Source organism: Dermacentor andersoni, chromosome 3 (genome assembly GCF_023375885.2).
Source record: "Dermacentor andersoni chromosome 3, qqDerAnde1_hic_scaffold, whole genome shotgun sequence".
NCBI lineage: Eukaryota > Metazoa > Arthropoda > Arachnida > Ixodida > Ixodidae > Dermacentor > Dermacentor andersoni.
Window position 1 is genome coordinate 169,536,191 of NC_092816.1, and position 7,311 is coordinate 169,543,501.

Below are 7,311 nucleotides of genomic sequence, written 5' to 3' on the forward strand. Positions count from 1 at the left end.
CTCTGTTGCTACTGTTTTAGGGCATGTGCAAGTACGGAAGCGGTTCAACAAGCTTGGAAATTACGGCATAGTACGGGGTTACACTGGAAGCATAGCGCCGAAAGGACGATCGACAAAGACTAGACAGGACAAGCGCTTGTCCTGTCTAGTAAATCGTCCTTTCCGCGCTATGCTTCCAGTGGAAACATGTATTACCAACCAGCCCAAGCGTATACTGTTCTAGAGTACGCGGATTTGCCTAAACTTCATCCTTCTGACTTCAAGTAGCTTGGCAACTTTGGCATTGGATAATTTTCAACACTGCCGACGCAATAGACTTGTCGTCTTGCCGTGTTTAGAAAACTGCAATTTCTCGTAAATCTAAAACAAATTAATGAAAGAAAAGCTAACGTCACAAGAACATCAGAAGACACATGCACAAAGATTCGACAAATCCTATCTGTCGTTCGCATGACAGCTGAAGGATCGTAGTGCCAGTGTGTCCTGTGGTAGCGTTCGTAGGAAAAGCTACTGATTCTAGCCGTAGCATCAGGAATGCTATTCTAGGCACTGCTGAGTTCCACCACATCGGCGACTTAAGCCAATTGGTGAGGGCGTCGCTGCACTCTTTTTCAACTATATACAGAGCAGGTGGCGAATTTGACAATACCGTGTAATTTGGCAGTCAGTGTCTAGAGTAGTAGCCACGGTGAACGTGTTCCTCAGGAAGATGCCATCACAGGTATAATTAAAAGCTCCGTCGAGTTCAGATATATGCTAGTACTTAGTGCTGAAAATTGGGAAGCCTGGAAACAAGTAATTTCAGAGCAAAGAAGGGGACAGCAAGAGTGCAATGCTAGACATTGGATGTTGCTCCTTATTCTTTGTACATCTGCGTACGCTGCTGACAACGAATAATTTCCCACTCGCTCGCTTTACCATCCTCGTATAGTTCCTCCTGTCCTCTTCCCTTCCTATTATTTTACGATTGCGATTTGGGTTGCTCATTACTAGGAGTGGAAGTAACCTTACTTTCGCTCTCGCGGAAGAATGCTCGCCTCCCATGTGGCGCACCCAAGTTCAAATTTCAACTATCTTTGCATGGCCTCTGAGGACCCCAGCTCGAGTGTCACTGGATCTCGGAAACCATGAGCCTTGGCGAGGTATTTTTAATGGAACTAGGATTTTTTGGGAACCTAACCCTGAGTGCTATATATTTGTGTGTGCGTTTGTCCGTGTCTGACTGTTTACCCGCCAACGTCAAAGGGTCGATCGGCCTGCTGTCCTGAGGGAGTCAAGTTTTAAACCAACCGTCAGACTTTCTTGGGTCACTCGGTCTGTGCCACTGTTTTTGAAACATTTTTGGTCCAATATGGGCCACCGACTATGTGCCACAGGCTATGGGCTGGTCTTCAGTCAACCTTTGTTGACGCCATGATGTGTCTCTACTGCTTCAATTTTCTGTAGCCGGCTTCGCTCGTTGCCTCTTGTTCTGCTTGTCCATTCGAGCCGCTACCCAGTGGCACCAACGCATTCTGGAAGAGTGGTCAATAATGCCCACAAACGCCTTAGCCCAAATTGTCAGCTCGGACATTTATCCAGTGGTACACATCAAGCTTAACATACTCAGTGGCTGCTGACTCAGCAGCGAGCACTCCCATGGTGGTGGGAAGAGCAATATAAAGGTGTGAATGCGTAACGCCACCGCTAAACATGCTTGTCATTGTAGAATGCACCCTGCATGGGATGCGCCCTGCATGGGATGTGCCCCTGCATTCTTGGTCACCGTGAATCAGCGGCCAAGGATGAAGTCTCTGCCCTCGATGGCACCCTTCACTGTAGCGCTGGTGGCGTCCTAAGACGGGCGAGCGGAGCCTATGCAGACGTGAACTCCAGCTGGTTGCTCACCTCTTCCGCTCGATGGGCTTCCTCCTGTTGCTGCTGGATCTGCCTTCGCCGGTTGGGCAGAACCATCACCACTCTGGCCGCCGCTAGCGCCTTTCGCCACCGGCGCAGCGCCGTAGATGGCAACTGCCCGGTCTCGCACTCCTGATGCTGTTTTTCCAAGGCGCTGCTGGTGTCGCTCGGTCCATTTTTCCGGGCCGCGTGCCCGGTCCTGATCACCAGCGCGTACGGCTGCTGCGCGGCTGCGCGAGACGCCGAGGTTTCCTTCGACTCGTCGCTGTCGAGCGCCTCGATGCCGGGCAGCCGGGCGTCGTTGTCGTCGGCGGACTGCGTGTCCGCCTGCGGCAGCTCCACGAATTGCCTGTCGACGCTGGGCACACCGTCCAATCGCTTGGCCCACTCCGGTGTCGAATCGGCGCCCCCTGGCACCGGTTTGTCGACTCCCTGTTGTGCAGCTGCGACTGGAAACTCGCTCGAGGAGACAACGGGCTTTGTTATCGGAAGCTGGAATTCGGCGTATCCTCGCCCTGGCGCGGATATGATGAGATGCTGGGCAACAGGTGGCGACGCTAGCGGAGTCTCGGGTCTGGCCAATTTGGCTACCAATGGTTTCGCGTGTAAGAGATCGGCGTCCGGCAGTCCCTGGCCTGGGAACAAATGGAAAAATGGAACTTGCAGCTGGACTAATTGGTAATCCAACTTCGTTAACTTGCGTCAAAGCTAAGAGGACACACTCACGTACGCGCACGCACGCGCTCACATACACTCAAACAACCCAAGGGAAAACGCCCCCCCCCCCCCCCCCCCAGCGGCACACAATTACTTTTTCACACAAGCTCTCACTACCAACCGTTTCCGCATATATGATTGCCGTGCATGCTCAATGCATCATGAAGGCCACCTACTGCAACGTGTTATCTTAGGGAACAGTTATAACAATAGGGACTCTAAGAAGCTTCACTGACACACTGCTTCTTATTTATAACAAGCGCTTCTAAAGAGAGATGTGCCGTTCTTTTCGTGATTTTGCCAAGAATACATGTTTCACTAAATCCTGTTTCATACCCACATGAAAGGACATGCGCAACAAGATGCGCAGCTTTTCTTGAACGAAGTAGTCACTGCGTAATATGCAAGTGATATTCCTGAAAGACCTTTCTGTAACCATGCACTGTGGCGAGTGCCTGGGGCCATTGGCCAAGTGAGTGGTAGTGAGTAAATAGTTCCTCCTTAAAGGGCCCCTCATTAGGTTCGGTTACACGCTGGAAGTTGTTACGCACCCTCTAGGCGAGAAAGAAATATTTCAGCGCCGCGAACCCGTGACTGCCGGAGACGAGCGCCACTGCCAAGAGAGACACTCTCTCCACTTTGCCCGTCTAGCCTCCGCAAGAGAAAGTTTCCCATACCGTAGCTCACGTGGCGCAGACGTTACGGGCGCCGCCTTCATTTTTTTCCCCTCGCTTTCTTGCGGCGCGGCGCACTTCCGCTGACGGCGTCGAGCAATCTGTTGCGTTTGTCTCGTTTCGCGCAGCGCACGATTTTGCGCGCTCTGCACGAGAATACCTCAGTAGCGGTATAAGTGAGTGCTACACGAACACTGAGGCAGACACAGGTGGATCACCGAGCATGATCGCGCGCGGGAACACGGTAGAAAATGGCCTACTTTCGCTGTCTCCACGCGCGTCTGCTCGACGTGGTAACAAGCACGCGAAACAGAAGTACATCTTTCTTGCTGCGGTGCGAAGTATAAAACAACAACACGCAGCCATTCGGTTTGCGTGTTTTATTAGTTCTCTAAACTTTAACCCGTCTATTGAAGCAGCACAAATAGCAGTTCTGCAGATAACGCAAATAACAGATGTTGCCTTGAATAATTCTCGAAGTCAGGTGTCACCATGAGCGGCGTCACAGCGCTGCCATCTACGTAGGCGCACTTGTGCGGTATGCGTCGCCTCTCCGGTTGGGAGCGCGGCGCCGGCGAGGAGAAGCGCAAACGGCGCTCGATTTGAAATTTCAGTTCTTTACACGGCGCGTAGCGATGTATAGTACTTAGCAGACATGATTGTTAGCGTGCATTGTATGCGCGGCGCTTGTCCGCTCAATATGGCCAGACCTAGTGAGGGACCCTTTAACATTTCACGGCAATTCCTGAGAGACGCTTTTGCAGCCAGTAACCGAGCACTGTTGGCGACTATGCCAATGCACTGGAATGACTTTCTCATGTGAATCCTCATCACCACACGGATCTTCTGTATGCGTGGGTTCTACGACAATCGCCCACGCACATACTAGAGATCGGACGCATGATCTTCAGATCGTGTACAAAGATTACAGCGAAGAAAGACCCGAAGACTGCAGCGGTGGACATATTAAGAGGAAGACTATCTTTGGCACATCGCGCTGCTTCAAGAGCAGGTCCTTCATTCAAGAGGTTCAGCCGAGAACAGGCACATAAACGGAGATTCCTCGTACATACTGTTGCGAATTCGCAGCACAACGAATAGGTTGTTTAGTAGTTCAATTTCGCCATCTAGGGCTTTATTCTTGTTCGCCAGACATTATCTCCCTTGGGGCGTCTTCGATGGGATTCAGTCACAGGGACACTTCTATTGTCATTTATACTTTATTTGTGACACGAAACCACTACCAGATTACAATTTTCAAACTTCGTAAATTGCTTTTCCTCAAAACACTTCATTTGCCTTAAGGTTTAGCTAACGCCTTAGTATTCGAAAATGCCTCACTATTAAGCGCACAAATGCTTTATTGATGCAATTTATCAATTTCCTTGATATGTTATTTACACACACGCGCGCGCACATGCACAAAATTTTTCTTGGCGAATCTTTGAAAGTGGATGAATGTCATTGCTTGGGAACTACAAGAGTCGCCGTCTACGAATGTCTGTGTTGCGAACTTCGGAAGAAAGTGTTCGCAGTTCCTTTCTTGGCGGATCTTTGGCGGCCACACTGAAAGCTTGAAGGAATTCTCGTGTGTTTGGTTTATTTATTTTAACGGTGTACTCTTACACAGAAAAAAATGGCAACGTCAATTTCCTGTGCTTGTATTTGATAACGGCCACGTCACGATGAGTTGCATGTTCATATATTCTGTCCTGCACATTATGTAGTCTAATTGGAATAATCTTCTAAGGGCGTCTAGAAATGAGTACCCGTATTCACAGAAAGTTCTTGCGCTTCAATCATTCGTAAGAGAAACTTTCAACTAATTCTGATGCTAGGCAGATAACTAGCAAAGGCGGTCAGCAAATGGCAAAGGGCACTCAAGAACGCGAAGCGTCGTGAATTCGCCGCGATAGGCCGGAGAATGGCGTTAGTGCTGGTAATGCTTACAATTAGGCAACTGTTCACTGCGGCTCTGCTTCAAATTCGCAATCAGAACATCTTTTCATACCTGCGTGTGCGAAATTTAACACCACAATTGAACCCGTGCCCTAAATTTATGTGCTCTGGGTCATACGCACAGGAATGTATACTAGATCATATCGGGCCCCCATGCACAGGAATGAAAACTTTATCTGCAACTCCCGATGACAAAACTGCTATCGGTATTATTATCTGATCTTTCTCCGTCTGTCTCATTTTTTGTCGATAATAAAATACTCGGAAATGAATTTTCTACAGAACGAATAAACCGTAAGCATCTCTGAGAACACAAAAAAGTGAGGAGAGGTCAAGGTGGCTCATGATGAAGTTGTCTCAGGATGAACTATCGATTAATGGAATAGCATGTGCATGGAATTGTGTTACTCAGGATGTTTCGCCAATTATGCGCCAGTGACGCATGTCCAGCTGCGGGTAATTCATAAACTGGTACTTCTTAGAATGTAAATTGTCGAAGCGTCAAAAATTAAATAGACCCTTTAGATGCACTAATCAGTTCGACTGGCGCGGATGGTGTCGTTGGGACTAAGTCGTGGCTTTGCGAAACAATGGCTGAGAACGAAACTTTTTGCATCTTGTTTCCAAGTGCATCGTAAGGATATATTTATACACGGTGGAGGCGCAGTTGTTCTTGTGTCACGCCTGCTGCAAAGCAGTGATATCTAAGTAGCCAGAAATACAGCAGATTTGGTTTGTTGTCGCACTGTGCCAAGCGATGAATCTAGATTTGCTGTCGATGCCTTTTACCGCCCCTCCTTACCCCCCGCTGCCCCCAACAACGATTTTACTGTAGCACTTCAGTTGCGTAATATCGTGTTCCTTTTCTGAAGAATGTGTCCTACTGCGTGGTAACCCAATGTAATGTTGTTTTTTTGTCGTTCGAATGCATGGTGATGACCTAGATGTCAATGACCTTTGGGTGGCGTTTAAAGGAAGAATATGTAATTTTGTTAACGCTCACACACCTAGCATCTCATGTACGAAACGATAGGGTGGGGTCAAACCGCCGATAAACAGCTCTGTAATTTGTCTGAAGAAGAAGTGGCACAGGTCGTTTTCTTAATATTGCTCGAGTGAAAGTAAATTTACCTTCCACAGTCTATATGATTCAGTATTGTCATACAAGGAGTAACTGCGGGTAAGTCGTAATACATACTTTCAGAACTGAGGTTCTGATTTTAAATTTCATAAAAAATAAATTATGGGCGTTTATGGTGCGATGCTGCATAGCTAATTTCGGCCTTCCAGATGTACTACATAAGGGTAAGCTTCTGACCGAAGACGCTGCAAAAGCAACACATTTAAATTTTTTCTAATCCACACATCTACCTAAAATATTATAGTGACGTTCCACTTCGTGAATGCGGGTCGCGTGCAAGCATATGTGGGCTGTACCGAGGTTTCACAGCTATGCCGCCTTGCCTAACACACCGGCATTGTCGCAAGCCGCCTATAACTTTCTTCTGGAGTCTCCAGGAGACTCCAGAAGAACTACTTCGGACTTTTCAGGAGTTTACGCCATATCCTTCCAGGACAGACTTGTTTATGCATACCCCGGACCATCGAAGAGCCGAATAATTTGTCATACGAAGTGGTGGACTGCAAGAAGGTTGACTTGTTTTACGAACAGTTACCCCCGATAAGGCCTTAGTGGCGCTGGGGGACCCATTGATAAATTAAAAAAAAAATGAAAGAAAGATATGTAATCCACATGTGACTGTTCATCCACCGTCCGTATTTGCCGCATCTCAATCAATGAGCTTTACGAGTGCGCTCAATTTGCTTTTGCAAACAGCCGCGGTAGCCCAGTCGCTGTGGCTGTTGAGCGCATGGTCGCGGGTTCGATCCCCGTCGCGGTGACCTTATACTCATCGAAGAAATACGAGTAACCTCGCGTACCCACAGTACGTTGGGTTCGCGTTAAAGAACACCACATGGTCAAAATCAATCCGGAGTGCCCCAGTGCGGTGGCGTACCTCGTACAGTGAGATCGTGGTTTTGGCACGTGGAACCCGGGAATTTA